Source organism: Mesocricetus auratus, unplaced genomic scaffold, assembly GCF_017639785.1.
Source record: "Mesocricetus auratus isolate SY011 unplaced genomic scaffold, BCM_Maur_2.0 Super-Scaffold_100018, whole genome shotgun sequence".
NCBI classification, from domain to species: Eukaryota; Metazoa; Chordata; class Mammalia; order Rodentia; family Cricetidae; genus Mesocricetus; species Mesocricetus auratus.
The window spans coordinates 41,395,798-41,412,668 of record NW_024429199.1 but is presented as its reverse complement, the minus strand read 5'-3'; the positions used below and the strand labels follow the sequence as shown (position 1 = coordinate 41,412,668).

The window sequence follows — 16,871 nt, the reverse complement described above, 5'->3', positions numbered from 1 at the left end:
CTGGGCTGACGTGACAAACTCTCATGGAGTGGACCTCAGATCTGAAGACAGCATTCTCTGGCGTTCTGTGTGTACTAGATCTACATTGCTTGAAGGGAATTCTATGCAATATTTCTAAGTGCCTGCATTTTCACTGCAACCTACCACAGGATGTCAGTTATGGAATTTTCCACTTGTGAACCATGCCAGGGTGCAAACGTTTGGGCTTTGGGAGCATTTTAGTTAGTTTTGTTGCTATTTTTAAATCAAGGACATTCACTCTTCTTTTTAAAAAAAAACTGGTTCAGTGGGTGAAATGCTTGCCATATCAGCACAAGAATCTCAAATAAGAGTCCCAGAACCCATAAGAAAGCTGGACACAATGGTACAACTCGATAATTTCAGCACTAGGGGGTAAGACAGGCAGATGCCAGAGTCTAACTAGTGTAACTGACTTTGCAAGTCCCCATCAGACCCTGAGTCCCAGAGTGACCCTGTCTCAAAAAGTAGCTAGAGAGAAATACAGGATATATAAGAAGACATCAACATTGACCTTTGAAACACACACATACACACACGCATGCTCTCTCTCTCTCTCTCTCTCTCTCTCTCTCTCTCTCACACACACACACACACACAAGTACCCTCACAAATACTCTGCATCTACAAAACACACATACTACACACAGCACACAGACATATGATCACTGATTGTCTGAGGGTTCTAATGTATGTGAAATACATCTCAATAATGGTTTTGCAAAAATAAAAATAGGAGTCTATTTCTGTACTTCTGAAGTATAGAAAGCTTTGCTAAGCACACAAACCACAGAAGTTAAGAACAGCTTGATAAATCAACATTCAAAACTCTATATTTGGTAAAAGATATAAAGTTGAAAAAAGTGGAAGTTTAGGACAAAATATTTAAAACACGTGTCATTTATATCTTTGTATCTACAGACACACATGTATGTCATACAGCGAATTGATTTCTAGACTATACAAAGAGTCTCTATGGGTCCTAACATAGTACTGTATGCAGTTAATGACAAAATTATGTGAAGAGCAAGAGGATTGACAAGGGGTAGCTGGGCCTCCGAGAGTTGGCGGAGAGGAAGAGAATATGTTGGAGTAAAGAATAGACTCTGTGCTCCAAGTTGGCACTGAACATCTTTATTCCTGAAGCATGGCTGCTTCTATGATTGCAAGAAGATAGACAGCTCAGCTGTGTTACTGGAGCAAAAAAGGGGCTTCTTATTTATTTTCTTGCTTATTTCGAGATTTCATCCAAAAAGTGAGGACACAGAGGAAAATACGAAAAAGTCAGGATGCTAATTTGGGATTTGAACTTGAAGTTGGAGAATGGAGAAATTTTTTTCTGCTTAGAAATTGAACTAGTTGAAAGGAGGGGCTGGTGGGGTGGAGGCACCCAACCCAAACAGTTATAAGAAAAAATGAATCTAAATGACAAGAGAGCAATGAATGAATCTGGAAAAAATCTCAAAGATCAGCAAAAATATAGACAATTTAATATTTGCATACTTGGTTGCAATATAATTTGAGTACTTTTTTAAAGATTTTCTTGCTGAAATTAAAAATCCTCTTGCCTGGCATAGTGGCACATGATTGAAATCCCAGCACTTGGGAGGCCGAAACAAGAGTGTCATGAGTTCCAGGCTAGCTTGTGCTACATAGGAAGTTCTACATAGGCTAGCCTGGACAACATACATAGTCTGCTTATAAACAATAAAAAGTCCTTATTACCTCTGATCTTGTATTCCATGTGTACTGCATTCATGTTATTGCAAAGTAAAAAGTATGGTAAACCTATGATCTGTCAAAAGGATGATGGAAAGAGAATTTGGAGGGTGGTAATGTAACTTCCATATAACCGTAACGAAGAGAGAAGTGTATGTTTCACCAACAACAAACCATCACCTAGACATACCGTTAGGAGAGAACAGACTCATTTTCAGGAAAACGCATATGAGATTCTTAAAGTGCATGTGTATGAGAGCGTTTGTGTAATGTGGAGGTCTGATGTTCACGTGGAGTGACTTCTTCAGTCATCCCTACACTTTACAGATTGAGGCAGTCTCCCGGTTAACAAGGGCTCACCTACAAAACTCCATGCTTCCATGCAGCCTGCAGAGCCAATGTCCAGGCTTATGCTTGCCCAATCCTCATCCATCGAGCCATCGCCCCAGCCCTGCTTTGTTTCCATTTGTGTCTATAACAAAGAAAATCTCCAAGAAGAGAGGAAATGTGTCATATGCTTATCCCACAAACAGAAATGCTGGAAGTGAAGGGTTCTGGTTCAAGACTACTCAGGGAAAAATGTAACCAGAGCCACGGATCTAAGCCACTTATTTAATTTAAATTTTTCTCATGGCCATATTAAAAGAGCAAATAAAGATAGATGGTGCTGGATTTAGTAGTATATATTTTAATATGATCTATATGACATGCTACCATTTATATACAGTCTTATAAAATGGTTATTAGTGTGGTATATTTTTCAATCTTGCTTTTGCCCCCAGAGACTTTGAAATCCAGCTGTATTAGACTCACAGCACTGGGCAACATTCCCTCTGCTGGGAACTACATGTTGTGCTTGTGACTGTGATATTGGACACCGATAGTCTGTACTTTATGTACTTCTGCCTAGCTTTTGAATTATTTATGAATTATTTCTGCACCTCTTTTATTATTAAAAAATATCTAAAAGGCAACTCCTGAAGCACCTGCCTTGGGCCTGTCATTCACCAAGAGTCAGCTTCCCCTCTGGGCTCCGGGACACAGCCATGGCCTCTGTGAGTCTTTCTGGAGGCTGAGGAGTAGGACCAGCAAAAGAACAAGAATGCTCTTCTTGCCTTAGGGGACTGTGACAGGGGACATGTGGCTCCCAAGGGTTTTGGACATCTCTCCCTGTGCTCAGCAGGCCAGACTGTTTTTGCCAGGCAGTAATGGAATCATCTCTTCCAGTGCGCTGACCTCTCCAAGCCCAAGGTGTGGGGAAGTGATTGCGTCTGGGAGCAGTGTAACCCTGTCCTCTGCGACGTCTGACACTTTCACCTTGTCCTGTCCCCTCTGCCTGGCCCTCTTCTTTATTATGCCCACACACATGCTTAATGCTGTCTCCTAGCTTTGTTTCCACGACGCAAGCACCGCCAGTCCCTGGAGCCTGTGGGATACAGACGCTGTGTCCTCTGGATACTTTCCAAACTTCCCTTTCTTTTCCGGGCCAAGCCCCAGCACTGTCGCCTAATTAGTGCAGTGGAGGCTCACTTGAGGTCCTCATCGCCCGTACCTGGGCTGGTGCATGAAGACAGTTGTCAGCTTTGCATTTTCCCTCCACCAGCTATCCCCACACTGTGTTCAGGAAGCGCCCAAGCCAGAGTTCTGCCCCTGCTCGCAGGCTAATTGACTCCCCTGGCAGAAATAAGATAAATCAGTCTCTCTTGAATTGTCCCGCAGCCCTTAAACCTCCAAGCTGATGAAACTGGAATTAAAATTTGAGAGAGGCCCAGGATAACTGTTCAGATTAGATTTTTTGACTTGAGTGAGGAAGGAGATGGCCTTGTGGAACCTTAAGCACTGTTTTCCTTGTGGCAACTTAACTCTTAGGTCTGTTGAGACCCAAGACTCACCTGGAAGTTGAGAGTGGGCCTGGAAGTTCTCCTGGGGTCTGCTCCCCCAGTTTGGTCTTCTTCTTCCACCTCAAGCACTGAACATGAACTGTTCCATTCCCGAGGCCAGCAGTACACTGAGGCCACTTTACCTGTGGGTGCATTTTTGTGTGTTATGTGTGTGTATAGGTATGTATGTATTGTGTAACTACGATATATATATGTATGGTGTACACACTGGCAAGTATGACTTCGAGCACACATGGAGGACAGAAGAGGCCTAACCCTTGTCACTTCTTACATTATTCCCTTGAGATAGGGTCTCTCACTGAACCTGGGCACAGTTTCCTGATCCACAAGCAACAGTGATCCCTATGTTTCTGTTCCCTACCCCCACAGCATTGTGGTTACAGGTTTGTGTGGCCACCTTTAGTTCTTTTACTTGGGTGGTGTATGGGGTTCAAACTCAAGCCATCAAACTCGGCCAGTGCGTGCTAACCCACTGAGCCGTCTCTCCAGCACCACGGGTAGACGGTGATCTAGAAATTCTTAAAGATGAGAGACCCTTTGTGGTAGCCTGTTCCGCTGTGCCTCATGGTGCTTAATCCCCATGATAAACCAGGCCTATACCCTTATCAAAGGACTCCAGAAATATCTTTGCCTACTCACAAAGAAGCCCAGAAATTCAATCTTGTTTTTACCCATACTGGGCTGAGGTTTGACCACTATTAATGGTGGTAGTTCTACTATAACATCTTAACTATATGTCAGTATCCCATTCAGCTCTTGGTTCCTTGAGGGCTGTGCTTCCTTCAGAGGCTCTGTCCATTTGAGGTTCCCAGCGCAGCACCTGGAAGGTAACTATCAGAATGGGATTATTGAGTAAGTAAGGTTACTTCAATGAAATAATGATAGGAAGGGAGATCATTGGTTTTGCGTTCCTGTTTAAAGGTCATTTCAAGGTACTTAGGTAGTTTTACTCATAGACTATCATTTTAAATGTGCAGAGGTCAACATAACAATCAGCATGTACCCTTTGTTTGTTTGTTTTTGCTATAATGTTAGCCTGATGCATGGTGTTTATGCTCGTGAAATATGACCCATTCGAGGCCTTAATCACAATCAAGATACATATTCTTGTTTCACAATGAATTTTTCTTCCCATTTATTAATGCTCAAAATACTCTAGAGGACTCCAGTTGGACATGTTCTAGTTTCGCTCTGTTGCTGTGAGAAGCACCAGGACCAAAGCGACATGGTGGGGAGGGGAGCGGTGTTTAACTTGCTCTTTCAGGTCACAGTCTGAGGGAATTTATGCAGGAACTCAGCAGAAACTTGAAACACACACCACGGAGCAATGCTGCTTTCCAGTTCACATATAGGCTCACGCTCAGTTAGCTTTCTTATGTCACCTAGACCCACCTGCCTAGAGAATTGTCCCTCCCACAGTGGACTGTGCCATCACATATCTATAAGCAATTAAGGCAATTCCCCCCAGGGACGTGCTAACAGGCCAATCTGATTTGGGCAATCCTTCATTTGAAACTCCCACCTGGGGTGACTCTAGGCTGTGTCAAATTGATAGTTAACTAGGGGGGATTCTCAATCAAGTTTGGCTCTTTTTATATTTACTCACTTGTGAGGATGAATCAGTTTCGTGGGACTGACCCAGTCAACCTTATACCAAACATTATGTTACATTAGCATCAGTAATTTACTTGCTCAACACCATGCATCCAGGAGAAACTTGGAGTTGGAAGAGAAGTTGCATACCTATCAGGCTCATTTTTTTTCTGTGATGTTAAATCAAATCAAAACATGTTTGGCATAAGGACCCCTTTGAAAGTAGTTGTCTTCTCTAAAAGTTGCAATAACTTAGAATATGAACCATTTAAATTAGAAAAACAAAAGCAAAACCTCCATAGTCATTGAGATGCTTTATTTGAACAATGCTAAAGCCTGGAAATGGTTGCATGTTGGGTGACTAATGGGCTCAAGAATATGAAGTATTGAGCTTGAGCTTTCAGTATCAAATGTCTTATTGTTACAAATTGAATGGCTGATAGTTATTCACTTTCTCATTTAGAGTTGGAAGCCAGCTCAGTGGTCAAGAGCACATATTGCTCTCCCAGACTGTATTTGTCCAGTTCCCAATATCTGTGTCAGCTGACACATAGATACCTATAACTCGAGCTCCAGGAGATTTGATGTCCTCTGCTAGCCTCTTCAGCTACGTGCACACATGTAGAACACACACACACATACACACACACACACACACACACACACACATACCTCAATCTTTAAAGTATAGAAGACTGTAATCTCACTTAGTTTTTCCGTTTTCTGGTTCTAAACTTCTACCTTTAGAATATTATTCCTAGGAGGAGAAGAAAAAGTAAATTATTCAGGCAGCATATTTACCCAACAGTAATGAGAATAAAACACTTTTATTGAGGGATTGGTATGGTTGTTTAACACCTAGAGTGATGTATGAATGCTATAGTGTCTCACAGTGTATTTACAAAGGGGTGGGCCATAATGAATTATCTGCTTTATGAATTAGCTGGTAAAAATAATGCAATTGCTATTGAAGCTATAATGCCTCCTGGAATTTACTCTGCTTGTTTGTTTTGACAAGTGAGGTTTAGTTTTATGATGATCTTTCAGAGCACGCAAGTAAATGCCCCGTAGTCTGTTCTGAAAAGGTAATGAAGCTGTAGTGATCCGCTATCTCACTGCTCGTCCCAAACATTCAATCTTCACTTGAAAGCTGAATAAGAGTGCATGTTCACAAGAATTCTAAAGTCTATCTAAACGAGACAATCCCGCTGCAGATACTGTTTCAGCAAATCTATTCTAGTCATTATCTCAAGTGGTAAAGACAACACTTGAGGAGTGCTACTCGAAGGGCCAATGACCCATTGAATAACAACAATGAGTATTTATCAAGTGTGTTCTCCCATTCCAGACACAGTTAGGCCCTGGAAGTGCAGTGGGGGAATAAAACCAAACAAGAGGACTTACAATCTGGGGGGTCACCCAAAGGAAACAAGACCAGGAAGACATGCTATCTTCCCCTCGGTTTGTTTCTCTCTGGCTTCCCTGAGCCATGAGCCACACAGCATCAAGAACATTCTTCCTAAGATAGGAATCATGTTGAATCGCTTCTCAGATTGCATACCAAAAACATCCAAAAACAAACAAACTAAGAAGGAACAACAGCCCCTGAAGTCATTGCCAAGACCTGGATGACTTTCCCATGACACAAATCCCACATTCCATCCCACCGTTTGTAGTCGGTGGTCTCCCACATCCATCCCTGGCTCTGCTCATGCAGCTTTTGGTCACAATGTTTTACCTTCCCTTTCATCAGACACTTTATTCTTTTTCATCTCTTGGGGCTCCTTTTAAACACTTGTTTCTCAAAGAAGCATTATCTGGCAATCCTGCTTAAGGTGGTTTCCTCATAGTGTGGTTATGGGTCATTTTGAGAGTTAGGGTTTTTCCTATCCCTTGCATATGCCAATATCTTATATTGCTTTTTTTTAACTTTGTGTTTTTATTTCTTGTGTCTTAGCAATGGGATATAAACTTCATGCTGGGAGGTTCCTGTTTGTTTTGTCATTGCATTTCTAGTGCCTCATATGGTCATTCCTATAGTTTGTGTACAGAGAAATGCATTGACTGGTAGACTCTAACTAACTGAATGAGTGTAAAGGGAAAGATATGAGGACATCTATTCCATCTCCACTCCCCCTTTCTGCACATAACTCTCCACACTCCTTCCTGATCAATCCATTCCCATTATCTACCCCTCCGCAGCATACGCAAAGGGATCTTTATCAGACTCCCTTGCTGCTAGCTATTAAAGTGTCAAACCCTTCAGAGTTTTAATTATACCCAGCACATGTTCATGTTGAAATTACATTTCTATCTAGTTAGTTGTGACCTGACTAGAGATAACAAGCACCATGGTGACCAAAGCCCTGGGTGATGCTCCTACTTTTTCTGTCAAACCTGGCAGAAACTATAAGCTCTCAGTACAGATTTATGAGATGAATGGATGAACAAATGAAGGGAACCTACCTAATTCCTGTGAGGGTGTTCTTGGTGCCCTTGTTTGCAAAAGAGTCTGTGGGTCAATACCATAGCTAAATGCTCCTCAGTTCAAACTATTAAACATGGAAAAGTTGTTATTTCTTTAATTTGCACCCAAATTAGCTAAAGGTTCAGAAGAAACCTGTATCTGAGTTAGAAGTCATTTTCTAAGACTAATTATTCCTGTTCCTGCCCTAGCAAGGAGTGTATGACTCACACACCATCATGTTCACTGGAAGGCTGGCTCTCCGGTAGACTGAGAAAGAAGTTGCTGAGGTCTGTGGGACTAGAGAAGACCTGCCATGCCTAAAGATGGTCAAAATGGGAACAAGCAAATGGAAACCCAAGGTGGGATTTACCATCCAGAGACATGTGACCCAAGTGTCACATTGATAATATGCCACAAAGACATAAAGTGAGACATTATATCGCCTAAAATGGAAGGAAAGCCTGACACGGGGTGAGTGCCTAGGTCATTGTGCTTAGTTGAATAAACTGGTGACAAAAAGATAAACAACAGCACACGGTCTCAATAAGGTGTGGGATTGGTCTGATGCCATCTTAAGAACTAGACACAAGACTTAAAGCCATAGAGATAGAAAGTTGGGTGGTAGTTGTCTGGGGCTGGGAGGAAATGTGGATTTCTGTCTAATGGGTACAAATGCTTACTCAAAATCATAGAGATGGAGGGTTGAGTGGTGGTTGTCTGTGGCTGAGAGGAATTAGGACTTCATGTCTGATGGGCACAGGAGTTTCAGTTCGGCAAGATAACAAATGTTCTAGCCATAGATGTTGGAGGTGGTAACAAGATAATTTTACCACTGTTAATGTACTGACCTGTGTATTTTGACATGCTTACAGTACACACACACACACACACACACACACACACACACACTCAGAGTGACAATTAAAACAAACAAAAACACACCTGTAAAGGGGACAGCCTAGGGCAAAGCGGTATAGAACTGTCATTTATACTGGCCATGATATTCCAAGACCATATATGCAAAGAGCTGGAGGGAATACCCCAACAACACTTTCCTGCACATCTGAGAGATAAGCAGCTATGAAGAACCTAGACAATGGGGCGCAAGAGGGAATAGAAGCAGCCTGGCCTCAGTTTTCAGAGTTGACAAACAAGCACATTGAACAAGAAAGTACCTGGCAGTGACACAAAGCTTCAAAAGTTAAATGTATCCTGCAGTTCTGGTCCATTTCATTTTATTTTTATCTCGGTTGGTAAAAATATCCTTTCTTTCTCTCACACATGTCTATGTATACACACTTGCCCTTGATCCATTTGCAGGGTGTGCCGGTTAACCTACATCTTACTGTAAGTGGTTTGATTGGTGGCAATGTTGAAACTTTGCAACACTGGTCTTGCTGTCTGGGTTATAGAAAGTAAGATGCATGAATAATAAAGTGTGTAATAATATAATTAAATCACATTTATGGAATGTTCTTTGTTTTGCAAATTAAAATGTACAAACAGCAGAATCCTTTTGTCTTTATTAAACAGTTTTCTGAACTGCCTCAACTTGAAACATGTACATAAATATTCAAATTGGGTTTTTCACTCTGAGGCAATTTTGACATTTCCATACTATATTCTTTGGCATTTTATCTAAGGAAAATTAACCACACGTGACCAAAATATGATCCCTTATGTTTGTATTACATTTCTCCCAGTTGCATATCTCACAGGTGGGGGGGGCTTCCCAAGTTTTTCTAAATGAAAGTTTATTACTGAATTAATTAATAATAAAATGTTTATAGAAAGATAAAGTGACCGTTGTCTCACATAGTGCAGTTGGGGTCTCCACAGCTCTGTGTCTATTCTCTTGTGTGTGAGGTGTTTTAGACGCTAATGCTTTTACTCCAGCAGAACACCGTGTCAGCGCCCTGCTTAGCCTGAACTCCACTGCACGCATGGACCACCGTTGAGATGGGAGCTGCGGCAGCCTGGTGCCTGTGTCTGTAGAAATAGAACCAGTCCTGATCCAGCCCTCCTTGGCATTCACAGAAACGCCTCAGTGACGAGACTTGGCATCCCCCTTGCCATGTGGGGTCTCAGCTGTTTTGCAGGGTACAGAGGGGCCGTGTGTAGTACATCAGACTTCCCCATAGACAGGAGAACTGGACCAGAGCGGCAGGATTTTAGCCCCGGGGGTAGAATGTCGGAGACCCAGCCGGAGAAGAGTTTCCTTTAGGTTCTGTGTCTGGCTCTGCACACCACTAGGTCAGGATGAGCAAGCATATTGCCTGGCCAGGTCTCAGCTTCTTCACCTGGAGGAAGGAGAAGAATGGGAAGATTGCCTCAGAGCCTCTCTCATGGTAGCTGGGACAAACAGCCTTCCATTGCCCGGCCCCCTATTGTCTGTGTGGCCTCAGTCAGACTGTGGCCTCTCCTGGCTGTTAGCCTGATGCAGAGCAGTCTCTTGGAAGTCCAAGGAGAACATTGCAGTCCACACAGCACAGCTCGGGACCCTGGCAGAGAGAGGACTGCAGGAGTTAGAGTTATTAGCATAGGAAAAGCACCTTTGTCCACACACACACACACACACAGACACACACACACACACACACACACACACACACACTAGGCCCCTTTAACCTGTCACATATCTGCAACCTCCATATATTAGAAAAATATCTGATGAAGGGATGCCCATCATACGCCTGAGTCAAATCGTCTCTTGCCTTTGTTGAAGCAAATCCAAGGACAAGCTTTTGGCTTCGGTCGTTTTCAATTGTCAATGTGATAGTCTGAAGCTAGCCTGGGAGGGGTTGTGTGTGTAAGGCTGGCCTGCAGGCGTGTCTGTGGGGGTGTCTTGATTGCTTTAACTTCTCTGCGGAGAGAAAGCTGGCTAAGGTCTGAATCTGTATATGCTCATTTCTCTCTGCTCTTCACTATGGATGTAAGCAGCCAATTGAAGTTCCTACCCCAAGTTTCCCATGGTGGAGAACCTCATGCTGGATTTGTAAGCCCAATAACTCCCTTCTCTGGTGAAGTCACTCTTTGTTGGGGTGTTTTATCACAGCATCAGAAATGAAACTAGAATGTTATATGTGCAGTAAGGTTTGTAAATCCAGTGTTCTGTCACCGTCGTCCAGTGGGGCTCCTCTGCTGCTGTCTACCTGCGTCTCTCTGTGTCTACAAATAGGCCTGGATATGATGAAATGATAGTATTCATTTTGCCTGAGGTGACTAAATTTTTAGACTATATAAATTTAGGGTATTTTTTGTTTTAGGCTTCATGTTGCCTTAGCATTTTGTTTGCCTGAATGAGTTACACCCAGTCCATGCTTGAATCTGTTCATGAAGATTTCATGAAGTCAGCTCCTGATGAATTCACAAGTCGGAGCTGCAACTTTCTCCCTGTTTTCTTTCCTTTTTCATATTAAAAAGCGCAGAACCAGCTTTTCATACTGGTGGATGGCGGAGATAAATTGTCGTGTGCCAGCTTGTCACCTGGGAGTGACAGAATCGCGTCTACAGGAGTCTTAGGAGAAGTGACTTGAGTGAAGCAAATGGATGATTTACTGTGCAGCAGACTAGGAAGGAACTCTTTCAAAATGGTAAACATCACAGTACATCACATCCGGAAAGACTGTTTTTTTTTTCTGTGTCTGTTGGAGATTTCTGTGATTGATGTGAAGGCTGAAAATCTAAGGCACAGATTCCTTTGAAGGGGGGAGAGTCAGGGCGTGGGGATGACACCCATCCCTGGGGGCTGTCAGAGGATGTGGTCCAGCACCAGTCTTGTTCCTGTTGAGAAGTTATTTCCAGGCAGTTCCTCACTGAGTCTTTTAAACCACAGACATCCTGTTTGGAGCATCATGGAGGTATGACTTTGTCTTTAGTGTATAGCCTTTTGAGCTAAAGGGGAATTACAGGACTTGAGCGTTGGGAAAGCACGCCGTGCAGTAATGGATTGTGGGACTAGAGAATAGCCACGTATAACTAACTAAGATGAAGAAAGCTCATGGCGGCCATACAAACTCTCCCTGCTGACACCACGCAGGGATGGCACCACCAATGGGATAGCATCAAGGGGTTTGTGCTGAGCAAACAACCCAAGTAGTGAGGAAAGACAATATGAGCAAAGTAATAAATTGACCCAAAGACCTCACTCTCCTCTTTCATTCCACACTTCTGCTAGACACAGTTTCGCATGTGTATATTTATGATATCCTTGTGTGTGTGTTCGCAGATGTGTGTACAGGCACACATGATTCTATATGTGAACCTGTGTGTGGAGGCTGGACATTGATGTCAGGTATCTTCCTCAGTCATGATCCACCTTCTGTAATGTGGCGGGCGGGGTCTTTTGCTATACTGGTACCTCATCATGCTGGCAAGTATCGCTAAACTGATCACCACGGGGATTGGGATAATAGGTGAGCTACCACATCCACCCAGCCTTTACAGGGGTATGGAGGTTACAAACTCTATCTCTCGTGCTTGCAGAGCAATTAATTTACCAACTGAGACATCGTCTCAGCCCCGTGGTGGGCATTTTCGTGTGCCCAATATAATCAATAATAATTATTTCAGTTGACTGAAATCGAGGATGAGATACAGAGCATAGTGTAAAGTTGTAAGTGTACCCCCATGTTGAGGAGTGTATGATATCATTTCAGGGAAACAGATTTGGGGCCACAGGACTATCGGATGGCAAGTCTGAGCTATTAAGATCAAGGCAGATGTTGAGGGACAGTGAAGTCCATTTGCCAGCAGAGTAAGGGAAGAAGGGGTGGGAAATGGGGTCAGAGAGCCAAGGTGGACCTTGAGTTTTATTGGGTAAGATAAGAAGTTATTCAAATATTTTGAGCAGGGAAGTTTTAAAAATGACCTAATTTCACACTCTGAGAGTCACTCCTTCCTGGACATCTCTCACCTTCCATCTGCCATAATCTGATGGTCACATATTTCAGCTCCAACTAAGTGAGAAGAATCCATACAAGACTTCAAAAGTAAAGTAAAAAAAATCACTGGGGCTACCATGGAGGCTGGCTCACTCCTGCTCATCTAACTGCCTTGACTGAATTTGTTGAAGAAAATCACCCTTTTACCAGTGAATTGTATCATTTACTGAATCACTTTAGCCAAAATTAATTAACCATATATTTGTAGGTTCCTTATTGGATTTTTATTTTACAATATGGATCTCTATATCTATAAACTATACCAATAACAAGCCTTCCTAAAAGATATTGTAAAATAAGGTAGTGTTAAGAGTATGATTCTGGTCTGTCTTATTGTTCAAATCTTGAGGGGTAGTTTAGACGCTTTCTACTTCTGTATACTCTTTTGAATCAACATCTTGACGTCTATAGTTAAAAATAAGTATGTTAGAATTTGATCAAACACACTTCCTCCAAGGCTCAGGGAACATCAATAAAGGTGTGTGTGTGTGTGTGTGTGTGTGTGTGTGTGTGTGCAATGATTGTAACAGCCAGGTATGAGGGAGGGCCCAAACAAAACAGTGTCTTCTAGACATGACAGTACTGCCTCACTCGTAAACTCAAAATAGCTGTGATTGCTTGCATAAGAGCTGGATGAGACCAAGCCAGTCAACATCCTAGCACGGGTCTGGGGAGAGACTGAGGACCACATCCCACCTGCAGCTGAGGGCTATTGGGGAGGAAGAGTACGTTTTTATTATCAGTGTGGCCCCTGGTAGGTCAGCTATGCTCTAATGATGTCCCCACATCCTTGTATGTGCTGGTAGCGAAAAGTGAACTCAGCAAGTCATTAAAAAGAAATACAAAATAGGACATACAGTTTGGAGGGGTGGGATGGGAATCTGGATGGAGTTAGAGGGAAGAGTGGGAAGTGAATATGATCAAAACATGTTTTATGCAAATCTCAAATTCTCAAAGAATTCATGAAATTATTATATTAAAAAGACTTTAATTTTCCATTGAGCCTGTGTACAACTTTGGAAAGAAATTGCATTCTGATCCATTTGGGCCTTCACAGCCATGTGCAGGATACAATTGTTCAGGTAATTTGATGAGACTCAAAGCCACGTTTTACGATTTATAAGTCAAGGCACTTGCTCACACTTTGTTCGATTCATCCCATCTTATGTCTTCCATCCTTTTCATAGGCTTTTCTTTACTCTAAATTTTTCATCTCTGTTACTAACGTGGAAATGTGATAAAAAATTTTACTGACATTTTAACCGTGTGCTCCTGCAAATTTGCTTGTTAGTTACAATCTTTCTTCTTTCTAATTTAATGGCTTTTATTTATTTTTCTTGCCTTATACAATGACAAGGTCCCCCAACACAATATTCAGTACAAATAGTGACAGCAGAAAATGACCTTGTACCCACTTCTCAGGGAGAGACCACAGTTCCCCCATCCAGCACAGTTTCAGGTGTAGGAGATTTACAAATGCCCCTTTTTAGATTAAGGAAGGTGCTTCTGCACTGGTTTGCTGAGACTATTAATATGATTGCTCATTTTTATACTATGGAAAGAACACAGTAATGGCCACCAATATACAGCCTCTGTCTCCTTTTACTACATCTATAGAAACAAATATTTTTTCTTCAGCTGTTCATATGATAAACTGGGTTGATTAAAATAAAATCTACCCTTTCTGTTGATGTCTTATATAAACCCCAATTTGTCTTAGTATTTCAAATTTTCACTTACCTCCAAATTTAAATTTTAGAAATTAAAAAAAATGAAACAATGTCTCATTCTGCAGCCCAGGCTGGCCTTGAACTCAAGATCTTCCTGCCTCACCCCACTGAGTGCTGGGGTTATAGCATGCAAAACTAGATCCAGATCAATGTTTTTAATATTTGCTAAAGCTATTTGTCAGTGTGGTTCTTTGGTACTGGGGTTGAGTTTTATTTTCGTAGAACTACTCCTGTTTCTAATAGCAAGGCTGTGAGCTTCATGAGGTAGAGTGGAAAAGAGTACGTTCTTGTCTCTCCAGCTTTCCAGGAAGTGTGTGAGGGATCTGCTCAGGGCTTCTTTGTTAGAACTCACTCAGGAAGTCATCTAGATCCTGAACTTCCTTTGAAGAAAAAAAAATCTACCCATAAGTTCAACAGATGGGACTACTCAATTTACCTGTTTCTTTTGGAATGTGTTTTGTTAGTTTGTGTGTCTCAGGAATGTGGGTCTATTTCACTCAACTTCTCAAAACTACTGACATTAAATTGTACATAGAATTCTTTCATGCTAATTAATGAGCCATAATATACTTATAAATTTATAAAAACTAATACAGTATCTTTACTTCTGTTTAGGTTGACAAGTTTTGTCTTCTTGTTTATTACTCATTGGAGGTTTCCTTATTGATCTTTAAAAGAACTCAATAGCTTTTTATGCTAAAGATTTTCCTTAATTTTTTTATTTTGGTGCTTCATACTTGCGCCTTCTTATTCTTTTCTTCTACTTTGGGCTCTTTCCCACTTCCTTTATGTCTAAGATGAAATAACTGACATCAGAGATTTTGAAAATATTCTAATGGAGGAACTTACTGAAATAAATTTCCCTATAAACAATTTACTAGTTGTTTCCCACAGATTTTGATGTAGCCTGTGTTCATTTTCATTGGGTAAAAACATTTCCCTCTTTACTTGTTGAGTTTTGAAAAAATTCCTGTATTTTGAGATTTCTTTTAAAGACGTCTGCCTTTTATTACTTCTACTTTAGTTTCAATATGGGTGACAAGATTTTTATATTTTTAATCATCATTGTGTTGTGGTTTATGATCTATTTTTAATCATTGTGTTGTGGTTTATGATCTATTTTGGTAAATGTTTCTCACGCACTTGAAAAGACTTCTCTGTCTTTTGTCTGAGGTGATGTCCTACTAATGCCAGTTAGAATTTTTCTTTAAGTCTTACTTAAGTAACAATGTCTTTGTCTCACTGATATCCTATCAGTTATGGAATGCAGCAGACACTATAGAAGAAAAGATGAGAGACTTTGTAGGAAGATAAACAAAAACTGATAAAGATGAGTGTGCTAAAGTGGGGAAGAGATTTTAAATGACACGGGAAGAATTGAAGAAACATACTTGAAAAAATATCTGAGAAAAAAAACTCACTGATAAAAAAAAGGTCTCTTTGGTCTGGGCTTAGCCCTCCAGTATTAACTTTCTTAGTGTCTTTATCTGAATCATTTACTCAGGGACACTTTTCCGTGTGCTTTGCCTTGGATCTGTCTGGCTGCAGTAGGCCAGGGAGGCCAGTAGACTCTTGACTGATTTGTCTTCTCTCTGAGAACAAGGTACGAAGTTGGTCAATAGCTGAAAACACCTCGTTGATTATTCTGCCTCTTTGTCTAGCTGTTTGTGCCACACGGGAAACTTAGACAGCACAAGAATTTTTACAGAGGGAGAGGAATCGCTCAGGGGTCCTTCTGAGTTCCCCTCATGCTGGACCATATTGGCCGTCACCTCCGTGTGCTCTTGGTGCTTGGTGTTTTACCCGCTGTGGCTGTACACTGAATTTTACTAATAATTTCCAGGCCCATGGCCTCTGGTTTCTGAACACCTTGTGTGGGGTGGACTGTTCTGCTGGTTCTCCTGTTTCAGCATGCAGCATAAAATCAAGTACCTAAACCTTTTCAAAGTCATTCTTCAAGTTTGCTAGCCTTCTGACCTGTTTCCTGGATTCTTTGGAACACGAATGATTGCAAAACTCATAGGTGTATGGGAATATAGCAGAAATGGGGAGTGTACCTTTACATTATTGGAGATCACGGCTTACATCATCGGTTGCTAGGATCCTAGAGACTTGGTTGCAAATGTGGCTTTGAGCATCCTATCAGGGCTTCAGATGTCTCCTGCCAGCACACACCAGTGCACTCTTGGACTAAAGCTTCACCCTGGAAGTCGCATGACCCCTTTCTCAGAAACAGCAATGTATTTATTTATTCAGGGAACATTCACATGCCAATATTTATACACTGGTGTCATCCCAAACAGTTCAAAATAATAGCCACTTTATCTCTATTGCAACACATGATTTAAGAGCTTTTATGGTCCCTGTTTTACTGACGAGGAGATTGAAGCACAGAAAGGTTAAAGAGCAGGTAAGTGGCACACGGGGATCCAACCCCTGAGATCTGGCTTCTGAATCCACACTCTTCACAGTTAACACTATGTGGCCTATGTCGAAGCAA

The 16,871-nt window shown here is 41.7% G+C and overlaps 1 long non-coding RNA gene across 1 annotated transcript in view; it reads left to right on the top strand.

Annotated features, from left to right (window-relative positions):
• The window catches only part of LOC121132851, a 36,610-nt gene extending 27,997 nt beyond the window's left edge, over window positions 1–8,613 (top strand). The window contains exon 3 of the long non-coding RNA XR_005869523.1: window positions 7,908–8,613. This is a non-coding gene — a long non-coding RNA (uncharacterized LOC121132851). The remainder of the gene's footprint in view (window positions 1–7,907) is intronic.
• Window positions 8,614–16,871: the final 8,258 nt, after the last annotated feature.